The sequence below is a fragment of the Desmodus rotundus genome, chromosome 10 (assembly GCF_022682495.2).
Source record: "Desmodus rotundus isolate HL8 chromosome 10, HLdesRot8A.1, whole genome shotgun sequence".
NCBI classification, from domain to species: Eukaryota; Metazoa; Chordata; class Mammalia; order Chiroptera; family Phyllostomidae; genus Desmodus; species Desmodus rotundus.
Window position 1 is genome coordinate 39,686,608 of NC_071396.1, and position 15,834 is coordinate 39,702,441.

Below are 15,834 nucleotides of genomic sequence, written 5' to 3' on the forward strand. Positions count from 1 at the left end.
AAAATAACCCCCTTTGGAGAAAAGAAATTGCACTTTTTTGAAAAGATTTTATTTATTTATTTTTAGAGAGCAGGGAAAGGGAAGGAGAGAAACATCAATGTGTGGTTGCCTCTTGTGCACCCCCTACTGGGGGCCTGGCACGCAACCCAGGCATGTGCCCTGACTGGGAATTGAACTGGCAAGGCTTTGGTTCACAGGCCCATGCTCAATCCACTGAGCTACACTAGTCAGGGTGAAAATGCACATTTTTGTTCTAGCCACGAATAGACTACGAGGTCTGTCCAGAGAAAGCCCAACCATTGTTAATACACTTAGTGCAACATCAATGTAACCTGGCAGCCAAGGAGAGTGGACTGGAATGCGCATGTGTGAACAGTGATGACTTCACTGCACTAGTCCGTGGGGGCGGTAGACACCACTGAGTGACCATGTCTGTGTGACCGTCACATTCAAAATGACTGAGCGAACAGAGCAACAAATCTGCATCACATTTGGCATTAAACTTGAACACCCCTCCACAGAAAGTATTCAGACAGCAGTTTCAGAAGGCCGCAGCTATGGACACCTGGTCATTGGCAGCTTTCTCACGACAATATGCCTGCTCATGCATCCCATCTTGTGCAGAGTTTTTTGGCGAAATGTAAAATCACCCAGGTGACTTAGCTCACCTACGGCCCAGATTTGGCGCCCTGCAACTTCTGGCTTTTCCCAAAACTAAAATCACCTTTGAAAGGGAAGAGATTTCAGATTGTTGATGAGATTGAGGAAAACACGACGGGGCAGCTGATGGCAATTGGGAGAACTGTGTGAGGTCTCAAGGTGCCTACTCTGAAGGGGACTGAGGCGTCACTGTGCTATGTACGATGTTTCTTGTTTCTCGTAGCTTCTTCAGAAAATGTCTCTAGTTTTCATACTACATGGATGGAAACTTCCTGGACAGGCCTCGTACGTCACTATGTGGTTCTCATCAGCTTGCTTCCTGTGGGACCAGCTTACAAGAAGCTGTCTCACCCAGAGCAGAGGCAGTGTTTCAAATTAACACGCCTGCAATTCCTGCAGAAAAGCAAACGGACCAGGCTTCTATGAAGCCCATAAATGCAGGTTAAAGTGATGAACCAGAAAGCAAGTCCTGCATCAGGGTGATGGAAAAGGGGGAAGCTGAAGAACAGCGGGCCGTCAGGGGCCTGGGGACGCAGGGATGCCGCGTCTGCTCACAGGCGTGCTCCTCCCTGGGGTCAGGGAGATGCCCATGCCCCTGCACCCACATCACTGGAGGGTGACCAGTAACATGGATGCCATGATACTTGCTCATGCGGCCTGAGTATAACCCGGCAGCTTGAGAGCAGCCTTCCCAGACTTTGGGCCGGGCCGAGAGGCTGAGACACCCGCCCTGCAGGAGCCCACATGACTATGCAGAAATCGTGAGGTCGCTGCTCTTATTTTTGCAGCTCCCTGGCTCTTGTTTGGTGATGTTTACTAAAATGCCAGGAAGCCATTTAAGTTCGTCCACTTTTTAAAAAAGGCCAACAATTAAATCATATAGTTGAACATTCTATACTGTTTAAAATCACAGAATTTAAATTTTATTCTGTACCACCAGGGAATTCCTGCCTGTTTGCCATTTGATCTCATATTTAATGTCTACCCACGGAGTGATTTATGATTTAGAGTGATGCCTAGGATTTCAACACAATGATGTCTAGGATTTCCATCAAACATGAAAATAAGTTGGCTAATGACAAGTCTAAACAAGGAATTTGAATCAAATGAAAAGTCTCTCCAACTGACCACTGCGTCATGTTCTTACTGTTCTCAGGGAGTGGCTCAGGCACGGCTGTCAGTGCCACCAGCCTCTGCAACTGAGAGCCTCGCACCCCGCCAGGCGCACCTCGGGGAGGCCAACCCTGCACACGATGCGATGGGCCCTCACACCGCTCACGACACCACAGCAGACTAAGTCACTCTGCTGCGGGGAGGGCCCCCATGCTCCAGGAGGGCGGGGGCAGGCCTGTCTGGCTCACCCAGGCTTCCCACACTCACAGGACAGGAGGACAACAGGGCATTCAACAGACTTTTGTTGATCTAACCCTTAACAGAGCATCTGATGATTCTCACAATGTTGCTCCGTTTTCCTGGCATCTTGAAAGAATATCCTCTTCTAAAGATTAATTTATTTATATACAACCCTGCTCAACATTCATGGGGTGCCTTTCGCAACAAGTCATGCAGGACATGCACAGCAGCAGCTAGGAACCAGTCTTGAAGCAGCAGGCAGCTCACAACCGGGGGGTGGGGGGTGAGCAGTGCATCCGTTATCCATACTGTAATACAAGTTACAATGAGGCGAGAGCCATGAGCAAAACGTAACCAAGTCAAGAGGCTCTACCCACAGGAGGAAGTGTGGAAGACAAGGAAAGCTTCCTCGAGGAGGTGGCATCTGCCCTGGACTGTTTTCCCAGAGGCAGACAGTGGAGGCACAGGGCTCGAGCTGACTGTTCAGACCTGGTGAACTGCTCGGCTGAGCTAGTTGGGTACAAAACAAAGGGTCAGAGACAGACGTGGCAAAGAGGCAGGCAGCCCTTGGACCTGCTATCTCCCTGTCGTACTGTAAGACATCAGCAAAGCTGGTCATTCATAAAGCAAGTCCTCTGTGGGCAAGGTCCTGTGCCAGGGCAGCCGGTGCGCCTGTCCTCAGTGAGCTCACAGAGACTGCACACTGTGGGCACACTCAGAAAGAGACACGAGGCCAGAACAGCCCTAAACCCAGGAGCGTCGAGAAGGTTTGGGGTGCGGGAAGGACAATAGCGTGTGCAGAGAGCTGGAGATGCATCTGAGCATGACAAGTCACTTGAGTAGTGGGGGAAAGAAGCTGGGGAGAGAAAATGAGGCCAGTGCTCCAAACAATCTGGTGGCATAGAGATGTCCCCCCTTCTGGTCCACCTGCCCACACTGGGACTGGCACAGATTAATCCCAACCTTGCTGAGCAAGTGGGGGGACTCTCTCTGCTGTAGCTGCTGTAACCTATAGTCTGACTGGGACAACATTAGGTTAGCTTTTCTGAGTTTGGGAATGCATCACATCATTAGGTTCAAGAATTATTAATGTAATTTCATCTCAAGATTTAAAATAATTTCAAAATGAAAATAAGATGTCCTTATTAGACAGGAAGAAAGCACCTAAGAGAAGACCCGTCAGAGCCATCTTCTCTGTCAAGCTCGGGCCTCGTGAGCACAAGGCAAAGAACCTCCAGATGACCCCAGAAAACGTGTAATTTAGTCAGTAATGAAATTAACTCTGCTGCGATTATATTTCAACAAAATGAATATCAACAGGGTTTTAGAAAAGTTCACAAATTGCAAAGTATAAGAATTGCACGTGCAACCATGTTACAACACACTGAAGCTGCTTCCACGACCCTCCCCGGCGGGTGCTGGTTCTTCACCTCACTCTCCGCAGTGGGACCTGGGGCCCCCCAGGCCAGGAGCGCCTCAAAAGCAGGGAGGCCCTGTCTTCCCTCTCCTACAGCATTGCTTGGTTTATCGCTTGATAAGCTTAAGGAAATATCCAAGGCCCACCGATGACCCACTGACAAAGCTCTTGGGGACACATCCTGCTCCTGGGCCTCTCTGGACCTGAGTGTGGTGAGTGGACACCCGGAGGGAAGGAGCCGCATGGCCTTTGCTGAAGGCTCTGGCTCCCGCCCATGGCCTTCCCCCCTCCCATGCTGCCTCCTGAATGCTTGTTGAATGACATACTCTCACCCCAAATCTCTATTTCTCTAAGACTGGGGACTCTTGTAGAATCCCCTCCAAATGAAGGAGTGAACTCTACCCAGTCTATAAATAAATACTGGTGGGGAGGAACATTCCTACCTGCTTAGAACCCAGAGTAAGAAATACTTAAAAAAAAAAAAAATCTCTCCAGCTCTAATATTCTTCTGAGTATAAGCAATTTAGGTATTATAAACATAATATTAAATCTCTGGTTACTTTTTAAAAATTAAAAAAATTGCTCTATCATTTGCAGAACATGCTATCTATCACTCACTGAGTTCTTTCAACAAACATTTCCCAAGGGCCTCTTGTGTGCTGAGCAAGAGGTGGGGGCTGTTGGGAGTGAGCACCAACCAGACAGTCCCTTCCCTCAAACTACCAACGGGGTAAGCAGGGACAGGAGCCCAGTGGGGTGGTGTGAACAAGGGGATGGAGCATGTGGGTGAGAGGTGGAGGTACAGGAAGGCCTCCTGGAGGAGGCAAGACCTGAAAGCAAGTTTGTTCACAGTGTCAACCCAGGTATGAGGATGCTGATACTTTTATCCATGCCAGTGAGAAGTATACGTTGGTAAAAGATTTTTTGGAAGGAAAATAGGTAATATCTAGTGAAACTTTCAAGTGCACATGACTTTTAACCTGGCAACTACAATTGTACACAGGTATTCAACAAATATGTGTACAAATATGCAAAGATGTTTGTGCAAGGATGTTTGTAGCACTTCTTATATCAGGCAAAATATTAGAAATAGCCTAGTATGTACACTTGGAAAGCCTGAACAAATTATGGCATAAAAGTAAAATAAAGCCATTAAAAACCATGGAGGAAATTCAGGTACTGGTAAGAAACGATGTCTAAAAGACATAAAAGAAATGAGGTAAATTAAAGGAGAGCGCACAAAGTAAGTGTCAGTCCATGGAGAGATACACGTGTGTGTGCGCGCACACACACACACACACAACACGACGTGCAAGCAAGTGCACAGACACAGTGGGGACGAGATTCTCACTCTTCCCATTATAACTTCCTGGGGTTTTTTTGTTTTGTTTTGTTTTGTTTGTAGCCATACACATACTTCACAGAAAGAAAACTAATTGAACAGACACTTATAAATGAAAAGCTGCAGAGTGGCCGCGCCAGCCTCCACGGGGAGGAGGGGCGGGGCCAGGTGAGACTGGAGGCAGGAGGGTGGGCAGGCTCCTGGCCGGCGGACGAAGTGCTCCCCGCACAGCGCTGAGGTGCGCAGCACTACCCCCCACTCTGCAGGTGCGGACACGGCCTGGGTGGGAGCTCAGGTGCTCTGTCCGGTACTCTGCTCCGACACCTCCACTGGTAGTGAGAAAGGAAAGCGATGTGTCCGGGGACCGGGCTGAACCAGGCCAGAGAAACGCAGGCTGTCACCTTTCGTCCTGTTGGCTTCACTCCACTTGTCCTTCTGCCGAAGATAACTCGGTCACTCAGGCTCAGTTAAACCTCTCGTCACACTAAGCCTTCAGAACACCCAGGACAGGCAATATTTAAACTAACTGCTGTGATTAAAACAAATTTCCTCAATAACCCTGTTTCAATACTTGCTAAAATTTTAATCAAATTGTTCATTTTTCCTACTTTAATTCTTTTTTTTTTTTTAAAGATTTTTATTTATTTTTTAGAGAGGGGAAGGGAGGGAGAGAAACATCAATGTGTGGTTGCCTCTTGTGTGCCCCCTACTGGGGACCTGGCCTGCAATCCAGGCATGTGCCCTGACTGGGAATCAAACAGGCAACCCTTTGATTCGCAGGCCGGCATTCAACCACTAAGCCACACAGGCCAGGGCCCTACTTTAATTTTTATTAAAAATATCATAGCGCCCTGGCTGGTGTGGCTCAGTGGTTGAGTGTCATCCTGCAAACCAACGGGTTACCAGTTCGATTCCCAGTCAGGACACTGCCTGGGTTTTGGGCCAGGTCCCCAGTTGGGGGTGCGAGAGAAGCAACCACACATTGATGTTTCTTTCCTTCTCTTTCTCTCTCCCTTTCTCTCGCTCTAAAAATAAATAAAATCTTTAAAAAATATATCATAGCACAACTTAATCTTTCTTTGATAATCAAGAACTTATAGCAGCTCTGGGCCATCCTTCAGAACATGGGCTTGTAAGCAACAGTACATACTACAATGAAGAACACCTGTATTTGGTTATCACATCACCCACGGTTGCAATCCAAGAATCCAGGGAGGGTTCCTCCCCACTGGCCCCTCGCAGGCCCCCTCTCCTGTCCGCTCTCCCCGCCTCCAGTCTGACTTCCAGTGTTCTCAGGGAGGCCTTCTCACCAACCCCTGGACACAGCAATAGCCGAAGAGCTCTCCCAGGGTCCAGTCCCCCTACCTCCAAGCCACTCCACACACCATTTAGAAAGACAGATCTGTCCACACGAAAACTTGCGCACAAATGCTCACAGCAGCCATATCTGTGATAGCTCAGACTGGACAGCATCCAGACGTCTGTCAATGGCTGAACGGTTAGCCGTTGTTGCAAACTTCTGAAGGACGCAACCACTTGGATGGATCTTAAGGGCTATACTTAGTGAAAAAATCCAATCACACAAGACCCACACTGTGTAATTCCATTTATACAGCATTCTTGAAGTGACAAAAGTAGAGCTGTAGGACAGATTAGCAGTTGCCGGGGGTGAGGGTGAGGAAGGCGGGGAAGAGGGTGGTGTGGTTACAAAGGGGCAGCCCAAGGGAGACCCGTGGGTGAGGAAGTAGTTGTGTGTGCTGACTGTGGTGTGGTTACACAAATCTCCACACAGGATACAGGGACAGGACGGTAAGCGCTCACTGTACCAGTGCCACTTTCCTGGTTTTGGTGTTGCATATTGCTGTGTAAATATACAACCATGCGGAAACTGGGTGAAGGGACCTCTGTACTATTTTTCTTGCAATTTCTGGTGACTCTACATTTCAAGACAAGGAATTAAAAAAGGAAAAACAGATTTGTTAAAAATATGCAGTGATCACACTGCTCTCCATTTAAGTTCCTTCAACACTGACAACAGCCTTGAAAATAAAATTCTAATCCTTAGCACAGCAGAGGAGTCTGCAGGCCCTCTGGCCTCTGGCCGTCTCTCGCCCAGAATCAAACCGCGTGGACCGGCAGACACACTGGCCACGGCACGCCTTCAGGCCTCTGCCTGAGCTGCTCAGTCTGCCTGAAATGACTCCCCACCACTTCGTTCTGGCCAGCCTTCACCCTCCTTCACAGTCTTGTGCAAGCCTCTCCTTCTCCTGCGAGTCCTCCCCGCCAGCCTTCCCTGCGGACCCTGCGCAGCGGGCTCGCTTTCCTCTGTCATGTGACCCTGACACTGTGTTGCGAGTCTATCTCTACTTTACTCTGTGAGCTCCTTGAGGGAAGAAACTGTGTCTTGATTCATTTTCCAGTCCCCTACTGACTGCGCAGTGGGTGCCCAGTAAGCATTTATTAAAAGTGAAACAGAGCGAATAAATGGGCAGAGCAGCGCAACACAGTGCTTCATATCAGGATTCGAAGTTAGAGGTGGACTCCTCCAAAAAAGCTGTTAGAACTAAAAAGCAAATTCAGTACCATTGGAGGATACAAAATACATAAAACTCTGTTGTTTTCATGCACAGTAATAATGAACTATCAGAAAGAGAAATTAAGAAAACAATCCCATTTACACCTGCATCAAAAAGTATAAAATACCTAGGAATAAATTTAACCCAAAAGGCTAAATACCTGTAGTATGTATTACATCAATGTAAGACGACACAAATAAATGAAAAGATATTCCATATTCATGAACTGGAAGAATCATTACTGTTAAGTAGTGTCCATACTACCCAAAGCAATCGACAGATTCAATGCAAGCCCTATAAAAATTCCAATGGCATTTTTCATGGACATGTAACAAATAATCCTAAAATTTGTATGGAACCCCCAAAGGTCCCACATAGCCAGTAGAGCAGTCTTGAGGAAGAACAAAGCTGGAGGTATCATGCTCCCTGATTTCAAAATACATTACAAAGCTATAGTATTTTAAATAGTACGGTGCCCTGGGCAGTGTGGCTCAACGCCTGGAGCATTGTCCCATAAACTAAAAGGCTGCTGGTTTGATCCCGGGTCAGGGCACATACGGGGCTTGCAGGTTCAATCCCCAGGAGGGGCATGTGTGGGAGGCAACTAACCAATGTTTCCGTCACACTGATGTTTCTCCCCCGCCCCAACCTTCTCTCTCTCTAAGCAATGAAAAAATGCCCTCAGGTGAGGAAAATCAATAAATCAATCAATAAAAACAGTATGGTATTGGCATAAAAAGACCTACAAATCAATGGAACCGAATAGAGAGCCCAGAAATAAATCCACACGCACACGGCCAGTTAACTGACAACAAAGGAGCCAGGACCACACAGTGGAAAAAGGACAGTTTCTTCAATAAAAGGTGTTGAGAAATGGGACAGCCCCGTGCCAGAGAGTGAAACTCAATCACCATCGTATTCCACACGCAAACCAACTCCAAGTAGATCGAAGACCTGAACGTAAGACCTGGGACCACAAACGTGTGGTAAGAACACACAGGCAGTGAGCTCCCTGACATAGGTCTGGGAGGTGATTTTTGAACCTGACACCAAAACCAAAAATGAACAAGTGACATCAAATTCAAAAGCTTCTACACAGCAAAGGAAACCGTCGACAAACTGAAAAGGCAACCTACTGAATGGGAGAACATATCTGCAAGTCATGTGTATCTGACAAGCGGCTAATATCCCAAATATATAAAGAACTGATAAAATGCAACAGAAAAAACCAACGGTCAGAGGAAAAATGGGCAGAAGATCTGAACAGACATTTTTCCAGATGTAAAGATGATCAACAGGTACGTGAAAAGATACTCAACCTCATTAATTACCAAAAAATGCGAATCAAAACCACCACAAGGCATCAGTTCACACCTATCGGAATGGCAAGTATCAAAAAGACAAGAAATAACCAACGTTGGCAAGGATGTGGAGAAAAGGGAACCCTTTGCATTGCTGGTGGAAATGCAGACTGGTCCAGCCACTAAGGAAAAGAATATGGAGATTCCTCAAAAAAATTAAAACTAGAACTACCACATGATCCAGCAATTCCACTTCTGGGTATCTAGCTAAAGAAAATGAAACACTAATCTAAAGACATATGTATCCCATATTCACTGAAGCATTATTTACAATAGCCAAGACATGGAAACAACCTAAGTACTCATCAGTGGATGCATGGATAAAGAAACTGTGGTATATTTATGCAATGGAATACTATTCAGGCATAAAAAAGAAGGAAGTCTTGCCATTTGTGACAACATGGACAGACCTCAAGGGCAATGTGCTAAGTGAAATAAGTCAGATACAGAAAGACAAATACCATATAATCTTATATGCAAAATATAGAAACAAAACAAATTAGCAAATAAAAAATCCAAGCTTACAGATGCAGAAAACATTGGCGCATGCCAGAGATGAGGGCTAAGAGGTAGAGGAAACAGGTGGGACTTCCGATCAAGACGGAGGCACAGGTATACACACTCGCGTCCTTGCACAACCGCATCAAAATTAAACTAAACTATAGAACAACCATCACCCAGAACTGTCAGAAATCAAGCTGAATGGAAGTCTGACAACTAACTAATTAAAAAAATAACATCCATCCAGACCGGTAGGAGGGCACAGATGTGGAATGGGCTGGTCCCACATCCACGTGTGGTGGACAAAAATTCAAGAGGGATATCTTGTGAGCGAGGAGTCCTGGCCCCATACCAGGCCCCCCAGCTCGGGGTTCCAGGGACAGGGAGATAAGTCCCATAACTTCTGGCTGTAAAAACCAGCAGGGATTAGGTTATGGAAGAAACTTTTAAAGTCCCAAACAGTTCTCCTTAAAGAGCCCATACATGGACTTACTCAGACTCACTCTCTCTGAGATCCAGCACCAGGGAAGCAGCTTGAAAGGCATCAGTGGCATATGGGGAGGAACTACCAAGTGTCTGGCATCAAGGTGAGAGCTGGGGGACAGACAGAAAGGTGGGCAGAGGTCATTGTCCCTTTTCTGAACCCTCCCCCAACAGAGACACAGAGCTGGCAGGCAGATGTCATATCTGACATTCCATCAATCTGGCTGTTTGCCCCTCCCCAATATCCCCTAAGGCTCCACTCCACCCCACCCAACTTACTGCCCAACCAAGCTGTTAAGAGTGGCTTTTCCATCTGAATAGCTGGTCCTGGCTCATGATTCACAACTTCCTAAATCCTCTCAAACAAGAAACAGTGGGCCTCAGTGAGACCCCAGGCCCTGCACCTCTTGCAAAGTGGCCCCAAGCCCAGCGCTAGCAGCTGCCAGCTGAGATTCACAGCTTGGCTTTGCCTGGGAATCTCCAAGACCAGCACAAGTAGCAGCCATCTGCAAATTGCTTTATAGCCCATGAAGAGTGGCCTTGGGCAGAACACAGGTGGGCGCTGACCTTGGCCTGCACCACCTGGGAAACCCCAGAGTATGCACACCCAGTGGACAGCTACAGACCATGTCAGAGCACCACCACCCTGCCCCTGCACAGCTGATCCTCCACAGAGGGCAGAGGTTGGTGGTCAGTGGTCACAGCCAGTCCTTGCAGCTGACTGGTTTGGGTAAATCCCTCCCACTGTCCTGTCAACAGCAACCAAGACTCAACTACAAGAGGAGGGTGTAGTCAGTCCACACGAAGTGTGCACCTAGAGAAAGAAAACTTCCCTAATTTGGTGAAGGAAATATATGTGCAAGCCCAGGAAGCACAGAGAGTCCCAAACAAGACGGATGCAAAGAGGCCCACTCCAGGACACACCATAATTAAACTACCAAAGGTTAAAGACAAGAACAACAGAGATAGAATCCTGGATTCGAAGAGCATTTTGATGGTTGCTAGATGGGGGGAGGGGTGTGGGGGAAATGGGTGAAGAGGTGAGGGGATTAGTAAGTACAAATGGGTAGTTACAGAATAGCCATGGGATGTAAAGTACAGCACAGGAAATGAAGTAGCCAAAGAACTTACACGCATGACCCATTGACATGAACAATGGTTTGGGGATGGACTGAGGGAGTAGGTGGTGCTGGGTGGAGGGGGGCAAAAGGGGAAAAATTGGGATAACTCTAATAGCATAATCAATAAAATATAATTAAAAATTTTTTTAAATTAAAAATTTGTTAAAAAGTGAAACAGGTGAAGGTGTCAAAGGTAAAAAGAAAAAAATGTACTGTTCTCTTCTAAACTATCGTATACAGATGTAACATTCCAAGTGTACATTTCCTACAGTAATTATCAAAACAGTTATCTAGCTTAGAGTTTACATATCCTATTAAGATGTTTAATTGTGGTACATAATACAGTGAGAGAAATCCACATTAAAGAAAGATGAGTACTCGGAGCTGGAGGGCGGTGGGCCTGCCACTTACCTGGGTGAGCTTGAGCAAGCGGTTGCACTCATCTGTACAACGGGCACACCTGCAGAAGCAGCCCCAAGGACAGCTGGAGCAGGGCCCGGCACAGGCCGCTGTCTCGGTGTCAGCTGACATCAGCACAGATATTACTACACCCATTACTGCTCCCCAAACACATGTTTGAATTCTGGAAAGTGAACTAAAATCTGGGAGGCGCAAAAGCTGGTGACACGACCAATACCGGGCAAACACCTCAGAGGAAGACACTACAGACGGCGGCCATGCACAGAATGCACTTTTCATCCCAGTGGATGGCGTTTCAGGGACTTTTTCGAAGACACGTGCTCCGCAACATGTAACAGTAGTTATGTTTCTGAGAGTACAGTTAAAAGTTGATGAGAGATTTTGATTCCAGAATCAGAGCTGCTGGATTTATTGCTGGGCTGCAGTCTCTTGCCTAGATACAAAAATCAAACTAGTAGCATCAATTGAGATACGCAATATTCAAATAGCCTAACAAATCAAGTCACTTACAGTTCTGTAGAAATATACACAGGGTCTGGCACAAGTAATGCCCCCTTTTTATTACAAAATCTTTCATTCCAAAATCATAAGTATGTAATTCTGTAACACAACATCACCACACTCAAGCACACCATATCATGTTTTAGGTGAAATGTTCGAATGAAAGCTATAAATTATTACACCCATACTATTACCCTACAGACCACACTTAAGTAAGCCTTACTTTTGCTGGAACACACACACACACACACACACATACACACACATACTTTTTTAGAAAAATAAGTTATTTTAAAAGCAATTTCAGAACCTATTTAACATAAAAGAGTCAATATTAATGCCTCATTTTCAAGAAAAAATAATATCTCATTTGTGATCCATTTATCCTTAGAATCTATTTTTACTATTGTTGAAACATTTTAGAGTATGTAGTCTTTGCTTAAGAAAGCTACTAAGGTAAAATTAGCTGGGTGGTGGTGGTGGTGGTAGAATATTGTACAGGACCAGAAAACAAATAACAAACAAAAAAAGCGAATTAAATAACATCAAATTTGTTGAATTTCACCTTCAAACGTAAACAGTAAACCTCCTTAGCTGTAAGGAATTCTTATGTTAAAATGGTGGCTACTCTTTCTCAATATTTTTGTATCTACTACTAATTTATCCCCAAATGTTTTCCAAAGAGGGTTTGAGGCATCAGTTAAAAACATTTGAAGTGGCAATTCAAAGGCCAATATAAAATCGCAGACCCACAGTTCTTTTTTTAAAACATGAATCCTCGATTGGCAAAAGGTATACAAATGCGCCTCCCACATAATTCATCCCCCCAGGGACTCACTGGGTCCAGGACTGAGTGTCACCTGCTGCTAAGACCCCAGCGAGCCCAGCAGGAGAGGGCACCCACATAGGAAGGCAGCCTGAATCTGACCGGGCCTCATCCAGAGCCAACTATGAATTTTGGGGAAACATAGAGAAACACATCAAATTACATTGCAGAGATGCAATCGATAAAACCCAGCTATGGAAATGCTATAGAATGACCCAACCACTTCAACAAATACACTACAAGGAAAACAAAAAAAGAAAGAGAGGGGAAATCTACAGGTTAAAAGACACTTAAAAGGCCTATTAACCAATCATGATGCATGGACCTTATCTGGATCCTGATTCCAATACACAAAGTATTAAAGAAACGATAAAATGTATGGGACAACGGGAAATTTGAATTGACTGCTCATTTGGTTACATTAAGAAATTATTGTTTTTCCAAGCTTAAAATGACCTATTTCGAATTTGCTTGAAAATAATATGAGGAGGTGAGGGAGGGTGTAAGTAGCTGAGGTGAGGGATGATACATATATTTGAAAGTCCTCATGAAAAACAGTTGAAATAAAGACTGATATTGAAATTAGCTCATAAAATCATAAAAGGCCCGGCACAAATTTAATTACTCTCAAAATAAAAAGTAAAAATGTCACCTTCTTAACCAGGAATAAAGTATCACTACGTATTCGGACCAAAAATAGCTGCCCCACTGCTGAAACGAGAGTGCTGAGAAAAAAACGTTTTGCCTTAAGCATCATGAAAACAACTGCTTTACTCACTATCACTTGCTTCACCTGGCACTTTTCTTTATCTAGAAAATTACATTTATTTTAAATATACGAATTGAAGTGTACCCTCAAACATTATTTCGGGGGAGGCAAATAAACACATTTTAATCTCTCAACAAATTATTTAAAGTCCTGGCATCCTGAAAATTAAATCCTTAAAAAAAAAATTCAAAGCTCTCCAGAGAAAACTATGCCAAAATCTTTAACCTTGAGGGATTCCTGTGAGGGAAACAAGCAAACATAAAAACAAAATAAGGCTAAATGAAGAAAAACATTATCTAGATCAGATATTATTCTTCCAGAACAAATTAGAAGCCCAAATACTCGGAGCTGAGGGACCCAGGAAGCCCTGCTGGTCTGGGGGGCCCCGGACTCAGGTTCCACCTCCCCGCTGCTCGCTCTGAAGCAGACTACTGGGCCTCTGGGGGCCCTTGCTTCCTGCTCTGTAGAAAGGGTTCCACAGCTGCCATTCACAGTGATGATGAGATGAGGGTACCTGGCCAAACCTGCTCCCCTGGCCCCGGGCTACCTGTCCAGCTCATCGCACCTCTTCCCTCCTGGGTTGCCTGCCCTGCAGATCCACAACGCTGCCACCAAGCTGCATCAGGTCTGTATTTTGCTTGGCTCACAGTATTAAAAAAATGCTTTTAATTAGCTACTGCCAACATTTAAAAATCCAGAGAGTGGAGTTAACAAATTTAGAGTTCAGACTTCTTTTAATAATTTTTTAAATTTATTTTCTTATTTATTAATTTTAGAGAGGAAGGGAGAAAGAAACTTTAATATGCTGTTCCACCTATTTATGCATGCATTGGTTGCTTCTTGCATGTGTCCTGACTGGGGATCAAACCCTTAACCTTGGTGTATTGGATGACGCTCTAACCAACTGAGCTACCTAGCCAGGACCAGAATTCTTTTTAAGAATTGCTGGGTGAGGTCCGCTGCTGCAGGGTTCCCACCCCCAGTCTCTCTTACACCTGGCCCTGCAGGTTGATTCCCCACCCCTCATGGGCTAAGGTCCTGCCCTTACCCTGCCCTTTCCCACTCCTGTGCCTCCCCCTCCCTGGCAAATTTCTCATGGCCCTTCAAGGTCCAAGGCCAGCACCCAGTCATCTCCAAAATTCCAGGGCAGAGCCCCTCCACTGCAGCGGCCATCACACTGTCCTTCAAGGCTGCATTCTCAGGCTCTCTGGAGGAAGGGACCCTGTTGCTATTGTATTTCTGTCCCCAAGGCGGAGCAGAAAGCCTGACCTAAATAATGTCCAATTCAGTAAATGTCTCCTGAATGTGTGAAAGGAGATTAGAGCTAAAACATAAAAATGCAAGATTTTTTATATCACAGCTTGTTCTGAATGTTACCAAATAAAGGGGTCAAGGACACCAAAATGTTTCACAAAATGAGAACAAGCACCCATCTGCTTCCATGCCTCACAAGTTGGTCAGGAGTCACTAAATGAGCAGATGAAGCAGACACAACAGGAAGGCAGGCTCATCCATTCACCCTCTGAACTGATACTCCTGAGCACTTACTGTGTGCTTCTCAGCACGGGGCGGGGGAGGGGGCCCAGCCTTGTGGACAAACCAGACAACTACCCGCTTTCCTTAAGCTACGTCCTAGTATGGGAGACAGAATATAAGTAGGCAAATAAAGAGTATCAGAGTGAATGCTGGGAAAAAATGAAACAAAATAACGATTGAACGACTAAGGGATGACAGACAGTGGTCCAGGAAGGCCTCGTGTTAAATAAGACACGCGACCAGAGGAAGAACCCCGAGGCAACTCCAAGCCCTGCAGACAGAAAGTGCAAAGGTCGGAAGGTAAACAAACGGGGCTGCGCGTTCCAGGCGGGTGAGAGGACGCTGGGGACACGGGAACGGAGGGGAGGTGGGCAGGGCCCGCTCTGGGCGCTGGGTGAGCAATGACCAGGTGCGGAAGGGGCGCGAGGACGGGGACCCTGGGCGGGTGCGCAGGGGGCTTCTGCCACACTCACACCAGGTGAGGCAGTCTCCCGCCCAGTTTTCCGCTGGTGGGCACCGGCTCCCGCCTAGACGCTTTCCCACACATTCGCACAGCCTGACAGCAACCCTGTCCAAAAAGGCAGGCATTTCCCCACTTTCCCCGAGGTGAAAACCGAGGAACAGCGGGGGTCAGTGCCACGGCCAAGGTCGCGGGAACCCGATCCCAAGGCTTGAGCATCCCAGCACGGGGTGCCGCTGCCTGCACACAATCCGGAGAGGTGGCGCCCACAGAGCCCTGGCAGGTCCGCGTGGTCAGGCCAGGGAGCGGGCCCGCAGCCCGGGGCTGCTGACCGCCAGCGGGCGGGGGCGCCTGCAGCAGCCCTGAGGGCAGGGGCGTCGGCCCAGCTGCCCGCGCCCACGGAGCCCGCTGCCGGCAGAGTCAGGTCCTGAGGCGCGTCACCCTTAGCACCCCGGCAGCGCGGCCCTCCCACCGCCCCTCCCCGGCGGGGCGGGGCGCTACCCTAGCG

The 15,834-nt window shown here is 46.7% G+C and overlaps 1 protein-coding gene across 2 annotated transcripts in view; it reads right to left on the bottom strand.

Annotated features, from left to right (window-relative positions):
- The window catches only part of MAPK9 (mitogen-activated protein kinase 9), a 41,917-nt gene extending 32,123 nt beyond the window's left edge, over positions 1-9,794 (bottom strand). The window contains exon 1 of one of the 2 annotated variants that reach the window (XM_024551237.4): positions 9,704-9,792. The gene's annotated coding sequence lies outside the window, so the exon portion shown is untranslated. Of the gene's footprint in view, positions 1-9,703 lie in introns of both variants that reach the window. The other variant, XM_024551235.4, reaches the window with a different exon arrangement.
- Positions 9,795-15,834: the final 6,040 nt, after the last annotated feature.